This window comes from Coregonus lavaretus (genome assembly GCF_964263955.1).
Source record: "Coregonus lavaretus genome assembly, chromosome: 18".
In the NCBI taxonomy this organism is placed as follows: Eukaryota; Metazoa; Chordata; class Actinopteri; order Salmoniformes; family Salmonidae; genus Coregonus; species Coregonus lavaretus.
The window spans coordinates 12056374-12082075 of NC_140005.1; positions in this window are offsets into that span (position 1 = coordinate 12056374).

The window sequence follows — 25702 nt, forward strand, 5'->3', positions numbered from 1 at the left end:
CTCCTTCTCTCACATTATCTCTCCTTCTCTCTCCTTCTCTCCCCTTATCTCCCCTTCTCTCTCCTTCTCTCCCCTTCTCTCTCCTTCTCTCCCCTTCTCTCTCCTTCTCTCTTCTTCTCTCTCCTTCTATCTCTCTTTCTCTCTCCTTCTCTCTCATTCTCTCTCCTTCTCTCTCCCCTTCTCTCTCCTTCTCTCTCCTTCTCTCTCCTTCTCTCTCCCCTTCTCTCTCCTTCTCTCTCCCCTTCTCTCCCCTTCTCTCCCCTTCTCTCTCCTTCTCTCTCTCCTTCTCTCTACTTCTCTCTCTCCTTCTCTCTCCCTCTCTCTCTTTCTCTCTCTCTCTCGTTGGAGTTCATGCTGGGAGTGAGTCGTGAACCAGGAGTGATTGTGAGAGCGACTGGAATTATTTTCACTCTATTGGGTTTTGGTGTGTGTATGTATATATATTGATTAGTTTAGTTGTTTTAAGGTTATATTGTCTAACTATCACTAAGCACGTATAGGGGTGGTGGGATCGTTGAGGTTGTTTTTCGCGAGGGCAGAACCAGCAGTTAGGGCTGGTTGCAATGGCCACTCGCGGAAGTCGGCGGCATGGAGTAAAGATTCAGTGGAAGAATGTAGCTTGGCAGTGGGTGCTATCATTGGGTATGATAGCATCAAATCAGCCTCAAGGATGAATAGCGCTGTAGTGATATTCTTAGATTCCATTGAAAAGGTGAATACGGGGGAGAGAAGGAGAGAGATTGCGACTGCCGTTGCTGAGGTGGTGCTGGAAAATAAAATTGGAGGTCAAGAGGAGATTGAAATAATGGAAAAGAAAGCAGCTGTTTTCAATGTACCGAGGAGTAAGAGGAAGAATTTAAGGGGTGGTGAAGGGTCTAATTCCAAGAGGAAGGTAGATATTGATAAATCAGTTGAAGATAAACAGGTTGTAGAGATGGTGGAGTTTTCTTCTGGGGAGGATAGCGAGAGTGAGTCATCTGATGCGTCACAACAAAATAGTGAGATAAATGGGGTGGAAGGGAGGTATGGGATTGAGAAGGTATGTCAATTTCTGAAGTTGACAAAAGGGAAGAGATATATGCAGGATTATAATGTAACAGATTTTTTTCCTGAAAGTGAATTGTTTATTGAATCAGCAAAGTTTCTGATGTCAAAAATAACAGGGGGAGGTTTGACAAGCCCTGAAATTGCTAGACTCAAGAAAGTGGTCACGAGAGTGATAAGTGATTCTAAAGAAAATGAAAGAGTTCAGTGGCAGCCTTAACTGTAGAGAGATGTGGTTTCTGGGTCTTCAGCTGTATTATTATGTTTTTCATCTATGAGCAGTTTTAAGATTTCTTCTTTAAACGTAAATGGGGCGAGACATGTTAAGAAAAAGAGCCATAGTGTATGAGTTAATTAGGGGAAAGGGAAGTGACATACATTTTCTACAAGAAACGCATAGTAATTTGGAAAATGAAGTTATGTGGCAACAGGAGTGGGGGGGGGACAGTGGTGTGTAGTCATAAAAACTCAAAAAGTGGGGGTGTGGCCATCTTGTTCTCAAAAGGGTTTTTGCCTTTGTCATATGAGGTTGAAGAGGTAGTTGAGGGGAGGTTATTAAAAGTTAGAGCAAGGTATGAAAACATCACTATGTGTCTGATAAATGTATATGCCCCAGTGGTGGCAGTTGAGAGGGTATGTTTTTTAGAGACATTATCAAATACCATTGAGAAATGTAATAATGAAGATTATTTATTTATTGCTGGGGATTTTAACTGCACAGTCAGTGATGTAGATAGAAATCACAAAGAACCTCATATGACTATTTTAAAATTGCCTCATTGTAACACACATATTTGGCTGAGTCAACATGGAGGCACGAGACAGTACACCTGGGCACATGTGAGAGAGAACACCATCACTATGGCCAGGTTAGATAGGTTTTATTGTTTTGAGCATCAATCTCAGGTCTGTAAATCAAGTGTGATAACCCCAGTGGGATTTTCGGATCATTGTTTAATAACAGAGGTGGTGTACATTAACGGTGTAAAACCCAAAAGCGCATACCGGCATTTTAATACAACTTCATTGAGTGATGCTCACTTCAGGAAATGTTTTAGTTTCTTCTGGGAGAGGTGGAGGTCTCAAAAGGCCAGTTTTGTATCCCTTCAACAGTGGTGGGATATAGGGAAAATCCAGATTCAACAATTCTGTAATCAATACACGAGGAATGTCACCAAGGATATCACCAGATCAATGAAAGCCCTAGAGACTGAAATAGTGGAACTCATGACGTTGGTTGAGACCACAGGAGATCGAGGCCATACTCAGGCCCTCAAGAGGAAAAAAGCTGCATTGGCAGACCTGCTGGGTATCAGAGCACAGGGGGCATTGGTGAGAAGTTTCAGGGAATCTCTGAAATGGATGCCTCATCCAAATTTTTCTTTGGCTTAGAGAAAAAGAATGGACAAAGAATAATTATTGTCTCAAATCAACTTTTGGACAGGAGCTCACTAGCGCTAGAGAAATTAGAAAGAGGGCAGTAGAGTTCTATGCTGAGCTCTACAAGTGTGAGTACAAAGAGGATAAAACAGTGACACAGCAGTTCCTTGATGGGCTCCCACAGGTGGCTGCAGAAGCTCAGGTTGAGCTAGAGCAACCATTGTCTTTGCAGGAGCTATACACTGCATTAAAAGGCATGGAAAATGGAAGGGCACCAGGCATTGATGGGCTTCCCGTTGACTTTTTAAAGTCTTGTTGGGCTATGTTGGGAGAGGATTGGCTAGCAGTAGTTCATGATAGTTTAACCGGAGGGTTACTACCAATAAGCTTGCAGAAGGGCTGTCCTCACCCTACTGCCCAAAAAGGGTGACCCTAGGGAGGTGAAGAACTGGAGTCGGTGGCTTTATTGTGCACTGATTATAAGATCCTGTTAAAGGCTTTGTCCAACAGGCTGAGGGAGGTGATGGGGCAAATCATACGGACCAGTCCTACTGTGTTCCTGGCAGGCAGATAGGGGATAACATTTCTCTGATTCAGGATTTTTTGTACGTTTCTAGGGCTATTGGGTTGGATGCTGGTCTAATTTTAATTGATCAGGAAAAGGCATTTGACCGAGTTGAATATCAATACTTATGGCACACTTTTGAGGCGTTTGGTTTCAGCTCTGGTTTTATTGCCATGATAAAGGTGATATATGGTGACATTGAAAGTGTATTGAAAGTTAACGGTGGTTTGAGTGCTCCTTTTAAAGTGTGTAGAGGTATTAGGCAGGGATGTTCTTTGTCGGGAATGTTACATGCCATTGCTATAGAGCCACTACTAAATAGCATTAGAAGTCGCATTGAAGGGGTGTACCTTTCAGAGGATATTCCTCCTATTCGTCTCTCAGCCTATGCTGATAATGTAGTTGTTTAAGTGAAAAATCAAGCGGAGGTGGATAGTTTGAGTCTAATGGTTGTTCGTTTTAGGGGAATATCCTCTGCAAAGGTAAATTGGGAAAAAAGTTGTGCTTTACAGATTGAAGAATGGTCTGGAGGGATCATGGCTTTGCCAGGGTGGCTGGAATGGTGTAAGGGATATTTTAAGTATCTTGGAGTGTACCTAGGAGATGAGGGGACAATGGAAAACAATTTGATTGGGGTGGTTGAAATGGTGGAAGGGAGGATGAGGAGATGGCGTTGGTTGTTATCTCGTATGTCATATAAGGGGCGCACTATTATAGTTAACAATGTGATTGCCTCTGCACTGTGGCATCGGTTGTCAGTTTTAGAGCCACCATCTGGCCTTCTGGCTAAGATACAGGCGATTATTGTAGATTTATTTTGGGATAAATATCATTGGGTTCCACAAAGTGTTTTGTATTTGTCAAAAGAGGAGGGGGGACAAGGTCTTGTACATCTTGCTAGTAGGGCTGCTGCTTTCCAGTTTCAGTTTATTCAAAGGTTGCTTTATGGACCGGAAAATGTAGTTTGGAGAGGGGTGGCAGGTCTTGTATTACAGCAGGTTGGGGGATTAGGTTTAAAGAAGGCTTTATTTTTGGTTGATAGTAGCCAGATTTCTAGGGAGGGAGTACCTCCGTTTTACAGAGGCCTTCTTGGGGTGTGGAGCATAATGAAGGTGTCCAGACGAACTTTAGCGGAGTCAGTGCATTGGCTGTTGGAGGAACCTCTGGTGTATGGGGCAAGACTGGATTGTACAACTGCAGCTGTTCCACATTTCTCCAAGATTCTGGTGAAGGGCAAAATCATCACCTTAATGGATGGAAGTCGGGTGGCTGAACATTTGGGGGTGAGGTCGGAAAGTATTGTCGGACAACTGCTGGGAAGCTGCAGGAAGGCTCTGTCAGCAGAAGAGTGGGGTATGCTGAATAGTCACAAGAAGAAGGTACAAGATAAAAACGTCTCATTTCCAAGACTAGGGATTACACACAATATGCCAGAGTCAGAAAGAAAGGTGTTATTATTGAATTTGAGAGGGTTTGAAGAGGTGAGTTTGGATGAGGTGAATGGGAAAGACTTATATAGGGGGTGTGTCAAGGTGTTGAATAAGGATACATTGAAAAATAGAAAAGACACTCCTTGTAGGGTAAAATTGGACATTGATGACAAGGTAAAGCCAGCATGGAGAGCAATGTACAAGCCACCGTTACAAAAGGGTACTGGGGATATGCAATGAAGGGTTTTGCATGGCATCATTGCAGTTAATGCTTTTGTACCTGTTATTAACTAAGATGTTGGAGATGGATGTCCTTTTTGTGATATAAGAGAAACAATTTTACACTGTTTTATGGAGTGTGAGAGGATAAAACCTCTCTTGGAAATGCTGGCGTCTTTGTTTAAAGCTGTAAGGGAGATTTTCAATAACACTGTTTATATTTTGGGGTTTCAATATAGTAAGCAACAGAAAAGAAAATGTCAACTGTTACATTTTATTATGGGACAAACTAAGATGTCAATTTTTCTGAGTAGGAAACATAAGGAATGACATTTGTTGTTTCATTTCTGAAAAGGCAGTGTGCCAATATTTGAGTTAACACTTGAGTATAAAATCAAAGTTTTATAAAAACTCAAAAACTCCTTCTCTATCCTTCTCTCACCTTCTCTCTCATTCTCTCTCCTTCTCTCCCCTTCTCTCTCCTTCTCTCCCCTTCTCTCTCCTTCTCTCTCTCCTTCACTCTCTCCTTCTAACTCCTTCTCTCTCCTTCACTCCCCTTCTCTCAACTTTTCTCTCCTTCTCTCCCCTTCTCTCTCCTTCTCTCTCCTTTTCACCCCTTCTCTCACCATCTCTCCCCTTCTCTCCCCTTCTCTCCTTCAATCTCCTTCTCTATCCTTCTCTCTCCTCCTCTCTCCTTCTCCCTCCTTCTCTCTCCTTATCTCTCTGTCTCTATCCTTCTCTCTCCTTCTCTCCATTCTCTCCCCTTCTCTCACTTTCGCTATCCTTCTCTCTCTACTTCTCTCTACTCCTCTCTCTACTTCTCTCTCCTTCTCTCTCCTTCTCTCCCCTTCTCTCCCTTCTCTCCCCTTCTCTCACTTTCTCAATCCTTCTCTCTCTACTTCTCTCTATTTCTCTCTCTCCTTCTCTCTCATTCTCTCTCCTTATATCTCATTCTCTCTCTTTCTCTCTCTTTCTCTCTCCTTCTCTCTCCATCTCTCTCCTTCTCTCTCCTTCTCTCTCTCCTTCTCTCCCCTTCTCTCAACTTCTCTCTCCTTGTCTCTCCTTCTCTCCTCTTCTCTCCCCTTTTCTCATCTTCTCTCCCCTTCTCTCCCCTTTCTACATCCCGAGTGGCGCAGTGGTCTAAGGCACTGCATCGCAGTGCTAGCTGTGCCACTAGAGATCCTGGTTCGAATCCAGGCTCTGTCGTAGCCGGCCGCGACCGGGAGACCCATGGGGCGGCGCACAATTGGCCCAGCGTCGTCCAGGGTAAGGGAGGGAATGGCCGGCAGGGGATGTAGCTCAGTTGGTAGAGCATGGCGTTTGCAACGCCAGGGTTGTGGGTTCGATAAAATAATGTATGCACTAACTGTAAGTCGCTCTGGATAAGAGCGTCTGCTAAATGACTAAAATGTAAAATGTAAATCTTCTCTCTCCTTCTCTCTCTCATTCTCCCTCCTTCTCTCTCATTCTCTCTCATTCTCTCCCCTTCTCTCTCCTTCTCTCCCCTTCTCTCCCCTTCTATCTCTCCTTCTCTCTCCTTCTCTATCCTTCTCTCTCCTTTTCACCCCTTCTCTCACCATCTCTCCTCTTCTCTCCCCTTCTCTCTCCTTCAACCTCCTTCTCTATCCTTCTCTCTCCTTCTCTCTCCTTCTCTCTCCTTCTCTCTCCTTCTCTCTCCTTCTCTCCCCTTCTCTCACCTTCTCTCCCATTCTTTCTCCTTCTCTCTTCTTCTCTTTCCTTCTCTCTATTTCTCTCTCCTTCTCTCCCCTTCTCTCTCCTTCTTTCCCCTTTTAATTTTCTCACTTTTAGAAACACTGATTCGGCACTTAGGAGTTGGTTGGTGTGTCAACTGACTAACTGACTGACTTACTGACTGGTCAGTGTGGGAGCGTTTGAGAGTTTTCTAGTCATCAACGATTTGAGGTCCATAGCAGTTTTGCTTCAGTAAGACTTTGTATAAGAGTTTTGCTTCAGTAACCTATTTCCCATGAGGCATATACTGTACCATTTATAACACTTGAGCATCTAGTTTGTTTGGGATTGAAATTATTAGTCAACACTGTTGCTTCAACCCTTAGCCTAAAATTCTGCGCTCCCTTAATATAATACCAAAATCCCCATCAAAATCTGTCTGTTTAAGTTAGAGATACAGTATCTCCTTCTGTCTCATTCTCTTTCCTTCTCTCTCCTTCTCTCTCCTTCTCTCTCCTTCTCTCTCCCCTTCTCTCACCTTCTCCCTCCTTCTCTCCCCTTCTCTCACCTTCTCTCTCCTTCTCTCTCTTTCTCCCACCTTCTATCTTTCCATCTCTCTCCTTCTCTCACCTTCTCTCGCCTTCATAACCTACTCTCTCTCCTTCTCTCCCTCCTTCTCTCTCCTTATCTCTCTGTCTCTATCCTTCTCTCTCCTTCTCTCCATTCTCTCCCCTTCTCTCACTTTCTCTATTCTTCTCTCTCTACTTCTCTCTACTTCTTTCTCTACTTCTCTCTACTTCTCTCTCCTTCTCTCTCCTTCTCTCCCCTTCTCTCCCTTCTCTCCCCTTCTCTCACTTTCTCAATCCTTCTCTCTCTACTTCTCTCTCTCCTTCTCTCTCCTTCTCTCTCCTTCTATCTCATTCTCTCAATTTCTCTCGATTTCTCTCTCCTTCTCTCTCCATCTCTCTCCTTCTCTCTCCTTCTCTCTCTCCTTCTCTCTCTCCTTCTCTCCCCTTCTCTCAACTTCTCTCTCCTTGTCTCTCCTTCTCTCCTCTTCTCTCCCCTTTTCTCATCTTCTCTCTCCTTCTCTCTCTCCTTGTCTCTCCTTCTCTCCTCTTCTCTCCCCTGTTCTCATCTTCTCTCTCCTTCTCTCTCTCATTCTCTCTCCTTCTCTCTCCTTCTCTCTCCCCTTCTCTCACCTTCTCCCTCCTTCTCTCACCTTCTCCCTCCTTCTCTCCCCTTCTCTCACCTTCTCTCTCCTTCTCTCTCTTTCTCCCACCTTCTATCTTTCCATCTCTCTCCTTCTCTCACCTTCTCTCGCCTTCATAACCTACTCTCTCTCCTTCTCTCCCTCCTTCTCTCTCCTTATCTCTCTGTCTCTATCCTTCTCTCTCCTTCTCTCCATTCTCTCCCCTTCTCTCACTTTCTCTATTCTTCTCTCTCTACTTCTCTCTACTTCTTTCTCTACTTCTCTCTACTTCTCTCTCCTTCTCTCTCCTTCTCTCCCCTTCTCTCCCTTCTCTCCCCTTCTCTCACTTTCTCAATCCTTCTCTCTCTACTTCTCTCTAATTCTCTCTCTCCTTCTCTCTCCTTCTCTCTCCTTCTATCTCATTCTCTCGATTTCTCTCTCATTCTCTCTCATTCTCTCTCCATCTCTCTCCTTCTCTCTCCTTCTCTCTCTCCTTCTCTCCCCTTCTCTCAACTTCTCTCTCCTTGTCTCTCCTTCTCTCCTCTTCTCTCCCCTTTTCTCATCTTCTCTCTCCTTCTCTCTCTCCTTGTCTCTCCTTCTCTCCTCTTCTCTCCCCTGTTCTCATCTTCTCTCTCCTTCTCTCTCTCATTCTCTCTCCTTCTCTCTCCTTCTCTCTCATTCTCTCCCCTTCTCTCTCCTTCTCTCCCCTTCTCTCTCCTTCTCTCCCCTTCTCTCCCTTCTCTCCCCTTCTCTCACTTTCTCAATCCTTCTCTCTCTACTTCTCTCTACTTCTCTCTCTCCTTCTCTCCTTATTTCTCCTTCTATCTCATTCTCTCTCTCTCTTTCTCTCTCTTTCTCTCTCCTTCTCTCTCCATCTCTCTCCTTCTCTCTCCTTCTCTCTCTCCTTCTCTCCCCTTCTCTCAACTTCTCTCTCCTTGTCTCTCCTTCTCTCCTCTTCTCTCCCCTTTTCTCATCTTCTCTCTCCTTCTCACTCTCATTCTCTCTCCTTCTCTCTCCTTCTCTCTCATTCTCTCCCCTTCTCTCTCCTTCTCTCCCCTTCTCTCCCCTTCTCTCTCTCCTTCTCTCTCCTTCTCTATCCTTCTCTCTCCTTCAATCTCCTTCTCTCTCCTTCTCTCTCCTTCTCTCTCCTTCTCTCTCCTTCTCTCCCCTTCTCTCACCTTCTCTCCCCTTCTTTCTCCTTCTCTCTTCTTCTCTTTCCTTCTCTCTATTTCTCTCTCCTTCTCTCCCCTTCTCTCTCCTTCTTTCCCCTTTTAATTTTCTCACTTTAAGAAACACTGATTCGGCACTTAGGAGTTGGTTGGTGTGTCAACTGACTAACTGACTGACTTACTGACTGGTCAGTGTGGGAGCGTTTGAGAGTTTTCTAGTCATCAACGATTTGGGGTCCATAGCAGTTTTGCTTCAGTAAGACTTTGTATAAGAGTTTTGCTTCAGTAACCTATTTCCCATGAGGCATATACTTTACCATTTATAACACTAGAGCATCTAGTTTGTTTGGGATTGAAATCATTAGTCAACACTGTTGCTTCAACCCTTAGCCTACAAATTCTGCGCTCCCTTAATATAATACCAAAATCCCCATAAAAATCTGTTTGTTTAAGTTAGAGATACTGTATCTGTTTTTTTGCATGGGCTGAGTCTCAATCCAGCACATCCGCCGATATCACCCTTTCGCATCTGCGGTGAAAGGTGGCAGAGCTTGGGCGGTGTTTGTCAGACCATGAGACATACCGAAAATCGTTCTTCTCACAAAAATGTAAAATTAAAAAAACATCTGTAACATCCGAACGATTTGGCTGACAAAAGTATTATGACCACTCCATTGAAAGATGAGACTCTCACGAGTACCCACAAGCCTCACAAGACCAGTCTGAAGTCGGTACAGCCTCTTCTGCCAACTTCTGTCTGTAGCATCCGAATGGTTTGGGCTACACTAATACACACGTTTTGGGCTACACACTCTGTGGACAGTTGAGACTCTCACGAACACCATGGTGCTTTCCTTCTTGCTCTAGGACACCTACAACCCTCACCAGTTCAAAAAATGAATGGAAGTATACAGTGAGGGAAAAAAGTATTTGATCCCCTGCTAATTTTGTACGTTTGCCCACTGACAAAGAAATGATCAGTCTATAATTTTAATGGTAGGTTTATTTGAACAGTGAGAGACAGAATAACAACAAAAAAATCCAGAAAAACGCATGTAAAAATTGTTATGAATTTATTTGCATTTTAATGAGGGAAATAAGTATTTGACCCCCTCTCAATCAGAAAGATTTCTGGCTCCCAGGTGTCTTTTATTCAGGTAATGAGCTGAGATCTCAGCTTGTTACCTGTATAAAAGACACCTGTCCACAGAAGCAATCAATCAGATTCCAAACTCTCCACCATGGCCAAGACCAAAGAGCTCTCCAAGGATGTCAGGGACAAGATTGTAGACCTACACAAGGCTGGAATGGGCTACAAGACCATCGCCAAGCAGCTTGGTGAGAAGGTGACAACAGTTGGTGTGATTATTCGCAAATGGAAGAAACACAAAAGAACTGTCAATCTCCCTCGGCCTGGGGCTCCATGCAAGATCTCACCTCGTGGAGTTGCAATGATCATGAGAACGGTGGGGAATCAGCCCAGAACTACACGGGAGGATCTTGTCAATGATCTCAAGGCAGCTGGGACCATAGTCACCAAGAAAACAATTGGTAACACACTACGCCGTGAAGGACTGAAATCCTGCAGCGCCCGCAAGGGCCCCCTGCTCAAGAAAGCACATACAGTGGGGAAAAAAGTATTTAGTCAGCCACCAATTGTGCAAGTTATCCCACTTCAAAAGATGAGAGAGGACTGTAATTTTCATCATAGGTACACGTCAACTGTGACAGACAAATTGAGAAAAAAATATCCAGAAAATCACATTGTAGGATTTTTAATGAATATATTTGCAAATTATGGTGGAAAATAAGTATTTGGTCACCTACAAACAAGCAAGATTTCTGGCTCTCACAGACCTGTAACTTCTTCTTTAAGAGGCTCCTCTGTCCTCCACTCGTTACCTGTATTAATGGCACCTGTTTGAACTTGTTATCAGTATAAAAGACACCTGTCCACAACCTCAAACAGTCACACTCCAAACTCCACTATGGCCAAGACCAAAGAGCTGTCAAAGGACACCAGAAACAAAATGGTAGACCTGCACCAGGCTGGGAAGACTGAATCTGCAATAGGCAAGCAGCTTGGTTTGAAGAAATCAACTGTGGGAGCAATTATTAGGAAATGGAAGACATACAAGACCACTGATAATCTCCCTCGATCTGGGGATCCACGCAAGATCTCACCCCGTGGGGTCAAAATGATCACAAGAATGGTGAGCAAAAATCCCAGAACCACACGGGGGGACCTAGTGAATGACCTGCAGAGAGCTGGGACCAAAGTAACAAAGCCTACCATCAGTAACACACTACGCCGCCAGGGACTCAAATCCTGCAGTGCCAGACGTGTCCCCCTGCTTAAGCCAGTATAAGTCCAGGCCCGTCTGAAGTTTGCTAGAGTGCATTTGGATGATCAAGAAGAGGATTGGGAGAATGTCATATGGTCAGATGAAACCAAAATATAACTTTTTGGTAAAAACTCAACTCGTCGTGTTTGGAGGACAAATAATGCTGAGTTGCATCCAAAGAACACCATATCTACTGTGAAGCATTGGGGTGGAAACATCATGCTTTGGGGCTGTTTTTCTGCAAAGGGACCAGGACGACTGATCCGTGTAAAGGAAAGAATGAATGGGGCCATGTATTGTGAGATTTTGAGTGAAAACCTCCTTCCATCAGCAAGGGCATTGAAGATGAAACGTGGCTGGGTCTTTCAGCATGACAATGATCCCAAACACACCGCCCGGGCAACAAAGGAGTGGCTTCGTAAGAAGCATTTCAAGGTCCTGGAGTGGCCTAGCCAGTCTCCAGATCTCAACCCCATAGAAATCTTTGGAGGGAGTTGAAAGTCTGTGTTGCCCAGCGACAGCCCCAAAACATCACTGCTCTGGAGGAGATCTGCAGATAGTTTAGTGCCTAAAATAAGGAGATAAATAGTTTCCTGATCTTTCTTCTTATAGCTCTCAGATATAGGACAGACACTTCAGAACAAACTTTCTTTAGATATTTTTGGGGACTATCTTTTGTTCCATGTTGTGATTCTGTAATTCAATGCGTTTCTATTGGCTAATAGCAGGAATGCCAAATTCAATGTTTCATCCAATAATATTAGTATGTTTTTTTTTATACCTTAAGGGGTCTTAAATTCAAAATCAAATAGGTAAATTATCCTTGGTATGTCCATCTCAAAACAATTCCACATGTTAGCTTAGAATCCCCCCCCCCCCCCCCCCCCGGCTTAGACAGGGCGTAGACTCTAGAGGGTTAAGTATACATTGCTTTTTTTGGGGGTTTGTATCATTTGATTTACACAACATGCCTACCACTTTGAAGATGCAAAATAATTTTTATTGTGAAACAAACAAGAAATAAGACAAAAAAACAGAAAACATGAGCGTGCATAACTATTCACCCCCCCCCCCCCCCCCCCCCAAAGTCAATACTTTGTAGAGCCACCTTTTGCAGCAATTACAGCTGCAAGTCTCTTGGGGTATGTCTCTATAAGCTTGGCCCATCTAGCCACTGGGATTTTTGCCCATTCTTCAAGGAAAAACTGCTCCAGCTCCTTCAAGCTCGATGGGTTCCGCTGGTGTACGGCAATCTTTAAGTCTTACCACAGATTCTCAATTGGATTGAGGTCTGGGATTTGACTAGGCCATTCCAAGACATTTAAATGTTTCCCCTTAAACCACTCGAGTGTTGCTTTAGCAGTATGCTTAGGGTCATTGTCCTGCTGGAAGGTGAACCTCCGTCCCAGTCTCAAATCTCTGGAAGACTGAAACAGGTTTCCCTCAATAATTTCCCTGTATTTAGCGCCATCCATCATTCCTTCAATCATGACCAGTTTCCCAGTCCCTGCCGATGAAAAACATCCCCACAGCATGATGCTGCCACCACCATGCTTCACTGTGAGGATGGTGTTCTCGGGGTGATGAGAGGTGTTGGGTTTGCGCCAGACATAGCGTTTTCCTTGATGGCCAAAAAGCTCAATTGTAGTCTCCTCTGAGCAGAGTACCTTCTTCCATATGTTTGGGGAGTCTCACACATGGCTTTTGGCGAACACAAAACGTGTTTGCTTATTTTTTTCTTTAAACAATGGCTTTTTTCCGGCCACTTATCTTTGGTCTCTTTGTTGCCTCTCTGGTTAATGCCCTCCTTGCCTGGTCCATGAGTTTTGGTGGGCGGCCCTCTCTTGGCAGGTTTATTGTGGTGCCATATTCTTTCCATTTTTTAATAATGGATTTAATGGTGCTCCGTGGGATGTTCAAAGTTTTGGATATTTTGTTATAACCCAACCCTGATCTGTACTTCTCCACAACTTTGTCTCTGACCTGTTTGGAGAGCTCCTTGGTCTTCATGGTGCCGCTTGCTTGGTGGTTCCCCTTCCTTAGTGGTGTTGCAGACTCTGGGGCCTTTCAGAACATGTGTATATATACTGAGATCATGTGACATATCATTTTACACTTAGATTGCACACAGGTGGACTTTATTTTAACTAATTATGTGACTTCCGAAGGTAATTGGTTGCACCAGATCTTATTTAGGGGCTTCATAGCAAAGGGGGTGAAAACATATGCACGCACGACTTTTCCATAAGTTATATATTATTTTTCACTTCACCAATTTGGACTATTTTGTGTATGTCCATTACATGAAATCCCAATAAATATCCATTTAAATTACAGGTTGTAATGCAACAAAATAGGAAAAACACCAAGGGGGATGAATAGGTTTGCAAGGCACTGTATATTGTTTGCGTATTACTCCATAATAAGTTTCCCCTCCACCAATCTCCTATCAGAAGCTACAGGAAGGCTTCGGGTTTGGAACTGAACTGTATCATCTGCACAACGCGCAAGAGATGGATCCCCTATGCTATCAGCATGCACGAGAGGACCAAGTTGATCAAATGGGGGATCGAGTGTGTTTAAGAACTTTATTATAAGTCCACCTAAGCACATAATGCAGGGAGGGGGAAATCTGTTTGCACACGTTTTCTTTAATCGGCTTTGCGTCATCGATAACAATGTGTACCTATTTATCTGTGTTTGTGTAATGGCCGCTGTAGGTCTGTCACTGTGGGGCCCACTATGGGACCTCTGGGTGGTACAGAGGCCTTTCAGGGGCCCCTCTTTTCACTGAGCTGACAGCTGCAGTGGGGGCCGGCTAAATCCTGTCTATTCTCCCTGGCACTGCCCCGTGCCAGGAATGGGGCTCTGTGCAGTGCAGGCTGAGCCCTGCCACACACTGCAGAGGGGGGTAGAGGGGGGCATGGGCACCGCCCGGCTGGGTATTCACTCTCACCCAACAAACGCACTGGGCTGGAGCACAGCAACCTGACACACAGATACAGACAGACAGGGTTGGGTAGATGCGGTTAAGGAAGGCACAGTGAACATTTATTAATTCCAGGTCGATATTGAAATGAAAACTGTTATTTAATTAACTTAGCCTAGACCAGGTTAACTAAAGGTTTAAAAAACCAACCTGGTCTCAGAGCAAAACGTTTTATATGTTACTAAAATCCACTCCACTCCATTTAGTATGATATGTTTCATTACGTTAGGTTACAATACATTGGCCTACCAATGTAATAGTGGTCGTACAATATAATATGAATTGTAGGACTTATAGTATATTACGAATAACAATTCGTATTATATGTTAAGAATTGCAATTTGACATAATGCCATGAATTTGCAATGCATATGATATGTTACGAATTCCAATTTGTTGTTGCTAATGTTAGCTAGCTGGCTAGGTAGCTAATGCTAACGTTAGCTAGGTTGCTAACATTAGTTAGCTAACATGCTAAGATAACATGCTAAGTAGTAGAAAGTAGTTGCAAAGTTGCTAATTAGTTAAAGCTGTTCATGATGAGATTCAAACAAGCAACCTTTGTGATGCTAGACATTCACATTATATGCCGACCCATCCACCCCAACACCCTCCTTTTGTTTTTGCCTCAAGTAACCTACTGTCTTATCGAATGCATATCGTACTAAACGGGTCAAATAATGTAACCTAATGTAATATACCATACTAAATGGATTGTCATGGATTTTAGTATGATATAATACGTTTTGCTCTGAGACCAAGTTGTAAAAAAAAAATCTGGCATATGTAGACTACTGATATGCACCAAAAGTGTATACAGGTGCAGTATTGCAGGTATCACAAGTACTCAGTACATGGAAATAAGAATGAAAATGATGATCACACCCTTCCCTATTTGTCCTATTGATGTACTGCTCCAAAGTATGATTGGACCTGAATTTTGCTAATGCAGACAGATTTACATGTACCATTTAAATGGTGGCATTGCTTATGACTGTGCTTCTGAGACTTGTACTTAAACCAGCTCGATTATTCCAAACACATATTTAATTTCACTTGGTTGATGGTCCCATATGGTAAGATGTTTCATTTTCAATACAGAATCCCAGATATAATGACGCTCAATTAAAAAGCAATATGCAATGACTTTCCGTGATCATTAAGGTTTTTTTTCTCTACATATGAACACCCTGCTACCACAGCCACTGGAAGAAGTTTGGGGGTGGGGGTGCTGATATCGGTCTACTAATAGAGGACTAGTAAAGGCCCAGTGCACTGCTTTTGCGATTTAAAAAAAACAAAATGTATTTGAGTGTTTACCAGAATTTGTAACGTGAGTCTGATAATGATCTGTACAAAACAGTTAATCTGATAATAGTTGTGGAATATGAAAATACTTGGTTGATATATGATTTCCAGTATCTTGAAATGCTTATTTCTCTGTGAAAACTGAAATAGTCCATTCATTCCTTATTCATATTAGTAGATGCTCTTATCAAGAGAAATTTACGGTAGTAAGTGCATTCATTTTCCCCGTGGGATTCAAACCCACGGGGAAAATATATTTAAAAAAATATATATATATATACAGTGGGGGAAAAAAAGTATTTAGTCAGCCACCAATTGTGCAAGTTATCCCACTTAAAAAGATGAGAAAGGCCTGTAATTCTCATCATAGGTACACGTCAACTATGACAGACAAAATGAGGAAAATAAATCCTTAAAATCACATTGTAGGATTTTTAATGAATTTATTTGCAAATTATGGTGGAAAAAAAGTATTTGGTCAATAACAAAAGTTTCTCAATACTTTGTTACAGTGGGGAAAAAAAGTATTTAGTCAGCCACCAATTGTGCAAGTTCTCCCACTTAAAAAGATGAGAGAGGCCTGTAATTTGCATCATAGGTACACGTCAACTATGACAGACAAAATGAGAAAAAGAAATCCAGAAAATCACATTGTAGGATTTTTAATGAATTTATTTGTAAATTATGGTGGAAAATAAGTATTTGGTCAATAACAACAGTTTCTCAATACTTTGTTATATACCCTTTGTTGGCAATGACACAGGTCAAACGTTTTCTGTAAGTCTTCACAAGGTTTTCACACACTGTTGCTGGTATTTTGGCCCATTCCTCCATGCAGATCTCCTCTAGAGCAGTGATGTTTTGGGGCTGTCGCTGGGCAACACGGACTTTCAACTGCCTCCAAAGATTTTCTATGGGGTTTAGATCTGGAGACTGGCTAGGCCACTCCAGGACCTTGAAATGCTTCTTACGAAGCCACTCCTTCGTTGCCCGGGCGGTGTGTTTGGGATCATTGTCATGCTGAAAGACCCAGCCACGTTTCATCTTCAATGCCCTTGCTGATGGAAGGAGGTTTTCACTCAAAATCTCACGATACATGGCCCCATTCATTCTTTCCTTTACACGGATCAGTCGTCCTGGTCCCTTTGCAGAAAAACAGCCCCAAAGCATGATGTTTCCACCCCCATGCTTCACAGTAGGTATGGTGTTCTTTGGATGCAACTCAGCATTCTTTGTCCTCCAAACACGACGAGTTGAGTTTTTACCAAAAAGTTATATTTTGGTTTCATCTGACCATATGACATTCTCCCAATCCTCTTCTGGATCATCCAAATGCACTCTAGCAAACTTCAGACGGGCCTGGACATGTACTGGCTTAAGCAGGGGGACACGTCTGACACTGCAGGATTTGAGTCCCTGGCGACGTAGTGTGTTACTGATGGTAGGCTTTGTTACTTTGGTCCCAGCTCTCTGCAGGTCATTCACTAGGTCCCCCCGTGTGGTTCTGGGATTTTTGCTCACCGTTCTTGTGATCATTTTGACCCCACGGGGTGAGATCTTGCGTGGAGCCCCAGATCGAGGGAGATTATCAGTGGTCTTGTATGTCTTCCATTTCCTAATAATTGCTCCCACAGTTGATTTCTTCAAACCAAGCTGCTTACCTATTGCAGATTCAGTCTTCCCAGCCTGGTGCAGGTCTACAATTTTGTTTCTGGTGTCCTTTGACAGCTCTTTGGTCTTGGCCATAGTGGAGTTTAGAGTGTGACTGTTTGAGGTTGTGGACAGGTGTCTTTTATACAGATAACAAGTTCAAACAGGTGCCATTAATACATGTAACGAGTGGAGGACAGAGGAGCCTCTTAAAAAAGAAGTTACAGGTCTGTGAGAGCCAGAAATCTTGCTTGTTTGTAGGTGACCAAATACTTATTTTCCACCATAATTTGCAAATAAATTCATAAAAAATCCTACAATGTGATTTTCTGGATTTTTTTTTCTCAATTTGTCTGTCATAGTTGACTTGTACCTATGATGAAAATTACAGGCCTCTCTCATCTTTTTAAGTGGGAGAACTTGCACAATTGGTGGCTGACTAAATACTTTTTTGCCCCACTGTATATATATATATATATATATATATATATATATATATATTTAAAATAATTTACAGTACCAGTCAAATGTTTGGACACACCTACTCATTCAAGGGTTTTTCTTTATTTTTACTATTTTCTACATTGTAAACTAAACTATGAAATAACACATATGGAATCATGTAGTAACCAAAAAAGTGTTAAACAAATCAAAATATATTTTATATTTGAGATTCATCAAATAGCCACCATTTGCCTTGATGACAGCTTTGCACACTCTGAGCAAGGCACTTAACTCTAATTCCTCCTGTAAGTTGCTTTGCATAAGAGTGTCTGTAAAATGAGATCTGCACAAAACTCCCATTTACTTCAATGCATGATTTACACAAAAGTTTGAGTTCCTCTCTCATTTCTGAAGTTAGGATTTGGCCCTAAATGACTGAAACACCCTCCCTCCCAGGCCCCAGCTGTGTGTCTAGCTGACTGTACTCAGTTTGATAGGCAGCTCTGTCTATTTTCTCATGTAATTACATTGACAGCAAACCTGAGAAAGTAAGTCATAAAAATACATGTATCTATTTTTCACCGCCCTTCTCTCTATGTTCTCTTTTTTCCTCTATCCCTCTCTTTCTCTTTCCCACTCTCTCACTCCCCCTCTTCTTCTCTTCCATACGCTTTTAGCAGGCCCTTCACTGGGGGAATTCCATTGGGGGGAATTTCCCTCGCATTACTCTGTTGGCATATGCCTTTACAGTGTTCATTGTCAAGGATGACAGTATTGGTCATGGGACCACATAGGCCTTGAATGGTAACACGTTAAAGCAACTCTTCTTTTTTCATTGTAGTTCACTCAGTGTACACACCATAACCTGTGCTATATGCACAGGATAAACATAGACGCATAACCCTGAGAGACAATGCAATAAGGTACAGTATGATCATGGTACAATGATGGGCACATGTTAAGGCTTGCCAGCAATGAGACATGAGGTGAATGTAAAATCATTCAAGGAAATCTGTCTCACCAAAGGTTTCTGCAGAATCTTTGTTTACACAACTACTGCCTATACACACTCTGCAAACTGGTAGACACTACTTGTTAGGGGAGTCAACCTGCTATTTTGCAGTTCTGAAAACCAATCTGCAGTTTTATTTCACAATGTAAAAAGGGGTTCGTTGTGGTCCGATGAATCAAGCCTGTTTGAATAAAATAAACAGTAAAACGTCTGGTTTGCTCTCTCTTTTTTACGCCAGTCAGTCAGTGTGCTCTATTACTCCTCAGTGATTGGTAACAAAGCCCAACACATCAACTGATTTCCCAGCCTTCACTTGCAAAAATGATCTGCAGATGGATAGGCAACATATAGTTCGCTTGCACCGGGGACCTAGGCAAAGGTGTGGATTGGCCTGTGTTATGTTCTTCCACAGCTGAAGGAGCCTGTTAAGCACTGATTTATTTGGCTTTGGCATCTGCTACATTTGCATGGGGGTTCAAGCAGACCTGTTAAGGAGAACACCCAACTCCCCGGTGGCCCGCAAACTAGATTCGCTACGCTAATTCCACCCGCCTCGCCCCACAGAATTGTAAAACGTTTCCCCTCTTAAACGAGGTAATTGTTAAGCATGCGTTAAAAAAGGAAGGGTAAACAGGACAGCCTTGTCTTGTCCAGGTACAGTCATTTCTGATGGCTGCACACAGGGACAAAGTAATGTCAAAATTACACGAGGATCATTGTGTTTTTTATGCAATCTCTGTGGACAGTTTCCTTGCTATGTTTTCCCTCTACCACCTCATATTCCCCACTGCCGCCTGTGCACTTGCATCTGTAATCAGAATGTTACCTTCTTGGTTGCTGTGCCTTTGTTGCCTGGCACTGCGGCTCCCCGGCTGTTCAGGGGGCTTGCTGGGGGCTGCTGGGGGCTTTGCGCCACACTGGGTTTCAATGGGAGCCCACACCACCGCCAGTGCTTATCTCCCCCCATGCAGGAGAGCAGTGGCATCGAGCCGGTGGCTTATTAGAGAGGCAGGGAATGTATCCCAGCATCCCTCTCATATGTGCCTTCTCACTCTGGGCCAATGGCTGCATGAAAGCTTTAAAACCTCCTATAAAGTGAGATGAACTTCCTGTTGGTAATGTCTTCATTATGGCTCTGTGGCTGTGGCCATTATGTCAGAGCATAAGGATAATAATCATAAAATGAAAGGCCAGGAGGACCATTCAGCATCAAAGGATTGCACTACTAATGTGCACCAATTACGTGCAATCACATACAATCTTACTTCCTCCATTTTCTGTTTTCCCCTTTCACTTACCACTGTAATTTCCCAGACCTTTGTCCATGCACAGCAGTAGCCACAGGACACCGGCTCACTTTTTTATTTAATCATCGAAGCTTGTAGCAGAGTGTGCAGAAGCGTAATATAAGGCTGGGTATTTGAATTCAGTGTTTAAAAAAGGAGGGAGAATGTCATTGATTTATAACCACCATGAAAGGGCTCTTATTAACACAGCCATACTCAAGCATAGTATTGGATAACCATTAGCTCTCCCTGGGGATGGGGATGACGTGCAAGGCCAAAGTAAAACTCTGCATATAAATGGCATTCAAGTGAGTTGGTTTTAGGAAACATACACAGGATTTATTTGGTTGATGACCAGAATCCATCCACAGGGTGGCAGATAGCCTAGCAGAAGAGCATTGGGCTAGTAACCGAAATGTTGCTGGTTTGGATCACCGAGCCGACAAGGTGACAAATCTGTTGATGTGCCCTTGAGCAAGGCACTTAACCGTACGTCGCTCTGGATAAGACGTAAATGTAATTTTAAAAATGTATGAAGCTCATTATTGATCTTATCAAACTAGTACATGGACATTCATTAGTACTTCTGCATTCAGTACGTATTATTATAAATTTTCACTCAAAACAAGAAATACAAAATTCCAACACTAATGCACTGTAAGGGGGCTTCCTAAGTATTGTTTCAGGAGACGTAAGCATACCGGTGACTTATCCTCTTGTCTAAACCACTGTATCCACTGTATACTATCCCTAGTCCACTCAAATACCCACATGCTGAATGGGTCTGGAAAATGAGATGGGAATGACGTGAAACACTGAAACACTCATCTCTGCTAGATTTGTGACTGTCAGTGAATGTGGATCTCACATGTGTCCAATTATCTGTGTTTTGTTTATCATGAATTCTCCCTCTTTACTCCCTTTGTTTTGTCAGTATGTATACACTGTTTAAACTAATGCCTCGCAGACTGATTGCACTCGCATGCTGGCTTAAAGAGAGCCATCTCCTAATCACTGGCTGCCTCCAACTGTTGTTTTTAGGCATTAGCTGGTGTTTGGAATGAAGGACAGCGCTCCAGTTGCCCACTTTGATAGATTGATATGATCAGTGGGCCTCCTGGTGCTTGGCTGCGGGAGTTGATGACGGCTTTGTTTTGTGTGTGTGTGTGTGTGTGCACACGTGTGAGTGAGTGAATGTGTGCATATGTCTTTGAGTGTGTCTTTGAATTGTTGAATGTGCGTCGACCATGCGTGCCTGCATGCATGTTTATGTGTGAATGAGTGGTGCGTTTGTATCTTTGTGTGTGTGTTAGTTTTACACCCACCTGCGCTGGCTGCTGGGGTACTGGCTGAGGAGGGCTGTCAGAGCAGAAACAGATGTGTTCAGCTGGATCTCCGTGGAGGTGGTTGGTGGTGGTGGACAGGGGGGCCATCTGTGCCCGCGTTGCATCCAGGTTTTCAGCTCTTCCAGCGGGCTGGAGAGCTGCCAGTCCGTCCATGTGCCCAGTCCCGGGGTGTGGTCGGGGCCGAGCAGTGGCACTCCTAATCCATTCGGAGCAGATGAGACTGAGAAATCTGGCCCTGGCCCAGGCTGATGAAGAAGAAAAGAAGGGAAGAAGGGAAGGAAAGGAAGGAGGAAAGAAGGAAAGAATGGAAGAAGGAAAGAAGGGAAGAAAGGAAGAAGGAAAGAAGGGAAGAAGGGAAGAAGGGAAGAAGGAAAGAAGGAAAGAATGGAAGAAGGGAAGAAGGGAAGAAGGAAAGAAGGAAAGAAGGAAAGAAGGGAAGAAGGGAAGAAGGGAAGAAGGAAAGAAGGAAAGAATGGAAGAAGGAAAGAAGGGAAGAAGGAAAGAAGGAAAGAATGGAAGAAGGGAAGAAGGAAAGAAGGGAAGAAGGAAAGAATGGAAGAAGGGAAGAAGGAAAGAAGGAAAGAAGGAAAGAAGGGAAGAAGGAAAGAAGGAAAGAAGGAAAGAAGGAAAGAAGGGAAGAAGGAAAGAAGGGAAGAAGGAAAGAAGGAAAGAAGGAAAGAAGGAAAGAAGGGAAGAAGGAAAGAAGGGAAGAAGCCCCCTACTGGAGCTGCTCTAACAGGCGCTCTCATCCTCTCAACTGTTGCGAAGCGATTGGTGGTTAGCGGGATAATCCAGCGGCATGGGTGCTCCAGATAGCTTCCTATACACTCCAGATAGCTGCCTGGGGCTCCAGATAGCTGCCTGGAGGCTCCAGATAGCTGCTTGGGCGCGCAGATGCAAAAAAGTATACTCTTAACAACACAATGAGCATCTTTAGCTATTGCCGCAGGGCTTAAATAACGAGCCAAATCTCAACCAAGTTATGTTGTCATCTTTCGGTGGTTCAATGGAATCTACAAGCCGCAATATCTTGGCATCAAAGCCTAGCAGTGTTATAGGACAATATAGCTTGAGCATGCTTATTATAAAAATAACGTTAACTCTGTAATATGTTTTCTCATCACAACAAAGCTAAAGCGTTTTGGAAATGTTTTTTTTTGCTTTTTTTCAATCTCAATTTTTTGTTTTTTATTAAATTATTTTTTAGGTGGTAGATCAGCTTTAATATATATATATATGTATGTTTTTTTTTGTTTTTTTTGGGGGGGGGGTATATCAGCTTAATATTGCAGATAGATTGCAACTTCCATCAATGTAATTGTCTGCATCACATCCAATCACTCATGTTTTTATATATATATATATATATACATATATATATATATATATATATATATATATATATATATATATATATATATATATATACACTGCTCAAAAAAATTAAGGGAACACTTAAACAACACAATGTAACTCCAAGTCAATCACACTTCTGTGAAATCAAACTGTCCACTTAGGAAGCAACACTGATTGACAATACATTTCACATGCTGTTGTGAAAATGGAATAGACAACAGGTGGAAATTATAGGCAATTAGCAAGACACCTCCAATAAAGGACTGGTTTTGCAGTTGGTGACCACAGACGACTTCTCAGTTCCTATGCTTCCTGGCTGATGTTTTGGTCACTTTTGAATGCTGGCGGTGCTTTCACTCTAGTGGTAGCATGAGACGGAGTCTACAACCCACACAAGTGGCTCAGGTAGTACAGCTCATCCAGGATGGCACATCAATGCGAGCATGGAGGCGCTACCAGGAGACAGGCCAGTACATCAGGAGACGTAGAGGAGGCCGTAGGAGGGCAACAACCCAGCAGCAGGACTGCTACCTCCGCCTTTGTGCAGGAGGAGCAGGAGGAGCGCTGCCAGAGCCCTGCAAAATGACCTCCAGCAGGCCACAAATGTGCATGTGTCTGCTCAAACGGTCAGAAACAGACTCCATGAGGGTGGTATGAGGGCCCGACGTCCACAGGTGGGGGTTGTGCTTACAGCCCAACACCGTGCAGGACGTTTGGCATTTGCCAGAGAACACCAAGATTGGCAAATTCGCCACTGGTGCCCTGTGCTCTTCACAGATGAAAGCAGGTTCACACTGAGCACGTGACAGACGTGACAGAGTCTGGAGACGCTGTGGAGAACGTTCTGCTGCCTGCAACATCCTCCAGCATGACCGGTTTGGCGGTGGGTCAGTCATGGTGTGGGGTGGCATTTCTTTGGGGGGTCGCACAGCCATCCATGTGCTCGCCAGAGGTAGCCTGAATCCAATTGAGCACATCTGGGACATCATGTCTCGCTCCATCCACCAACGCCACGTTGCACCACAGACTGTCCAGGAGTTGGCGGATGCTTTAGTCCAGGTCTGGGAGGAGATCCCTCAGGAGACCATCCGCCACCTCATCAGGAGCATGCCCAGGTGTTGTAGGGAGGTCATACAGGCACGTGGAGGCCACACACACTACTGAGCCTCATTTTGACTTGTTTTAAGGACATTACATCAAAGTTGGATCAGCCTGTAGTGTGGTTTTCCACTTTAATGTTGAGGGTGACTCCAAATCCAGACCTCCATGGGTTGATAAATTTGATTTCCATTGATAATTTTTGTGTGATTTTGTTGTCAGCACATTCAACTATGTAAAGAAAAAAAGTATTTAATAAGATTATTTAATTCATTCAGATCTAGGATGTGTTATTTTAGTGTTCCCTTTATTTTTTTGAGCAGTGTATATATACACACACATACATACATATACAGTGGGGAGAACAAGTATTTGATACACTGCCGATTTTGCATGTTTTCCTACTTACAAAGCATGTAGAGGTCTGTAATTTTTATCATAGGTACACTTCAACTGTGAGAGACGGAATCTAAAACAAAAAATCCAGAAAATCACATTGTATGATTTTTAAGTAATTAATTTGCATTTTATTGCATGACATAAGTATTTGATCACCTACCAACCAGTAAGAATTCCGGCTCTCACAGACCTGTTAGTTTTTCTTTAAGAAGCCCTCCTGTTCTCCACTCATTACCTGTATTAACTGCACCTGTTTGAACTTGGTACCTGTATAAAAGACACCTGTCCACACACTCAATCAAACAGACTCCAACCTCTCCACAATGGCCAAGACCAGAGAGCTGTGTAAGGACATCACGGATAAAATTGTAGACCTGCACAAGGCTGGGATGGGCTACAGGACAATAGGCAAGCAGCTTGGTGAGAAGGCAACAACTGTTGGCGCAATTATTAGAAAATTGAAGAAAATCAAGATGACGGTCAATCACCCTCGGTCTGGGGCTCCATGCAAGATCTCACCTCGTGGGGCATCAATGATCATGAGGAAGGTGAGGGATCATCCCAGAACTACACGGCAGGACCTGGTAAATGACCTGAAGAGAGCTGGGACCACAGTCTCAAAGAAAACCATTAGTAACACACTACGCCGTCATGGATTAAAATCCTGCAGCGCACACAAGGTCCCACTGCTTAAGCCAGCGCATGTCCAGGCCCGTCTGAAGTTTGCCAATGACCATATGGATGATCCAGAGGAGGAATGGGAGAAGGTCATGTGGTCTGATGAGACAAAAATAGAGCTTTTTGGTCTAAACTCCACTCGCCGTGTTTGAAGGAAGAAGAAGGATGAGTACAACCCCAAGAAAACCATCCCAACCGTGAAGCATGGAGGTGGAAACATCATTCTTTGGGGATGCTTTTCTGCAAAGGGGACAGGACGACTGCACCGTATTGAGGGGAGGATGGATGCGGCCAAAATCGGCAGTGTATCAAATACTTGTTCTCCCCACTGTATACACACCCACATACATACATACATACTGTACATACATACACATACATATCCTTTAAATATATATATATATTCCCCTTTATTACTTTCCAACCCCACCACCCTTTCCCAACTTGGAGTAAACTAGTGAACAACAACGCCTAGGCCTCTACTTCCAGCCCATACCCACAATCTACATTTTATGGACACAGTCAATTTTACAATAATTACATTTTGTTTGTTCTTTCTCCTGAACTTCTTCTACTCTCAACCTCTCCGATCATTTTCATGATGTCCATCCGGTTTGCTTCTATATGCCATATCTTTCTAACTGTGCTCCTTCACAAAAGCTCCCAACCTACAAACCATACACTTATTATGGACACAGCGTGCCTACATTATTAGTTATCTTGTTATTGTTTGTTGTTAGTTGTTATTAGTCCCATCCTTCAATTCCATTCAACACCTCCCATCTATCTTTTAACACCATCCATATAGGATTTATATTTGCCATATATATTTCAACTATACTGTGATGTCTTACAAAATTTCTGAACCTTTCTATTTTCATTGTTTCTACAGATTGTGAATTGATAAACATTTTTGCTAATAGTATTATTATATTATTGATTGATTGACTATGACTTTTCAGATCACCCAGTAGTGCTATCTGCAGGGTTAGCTCCAGGTAAATATTGCAAATCTTTACCCATTCCTGGACCTGGGTCCAAAAACAAGCTACAAATGGACAGTACCAAAACAAATGATCTAATGATTCTGTCTCTACGCAGCA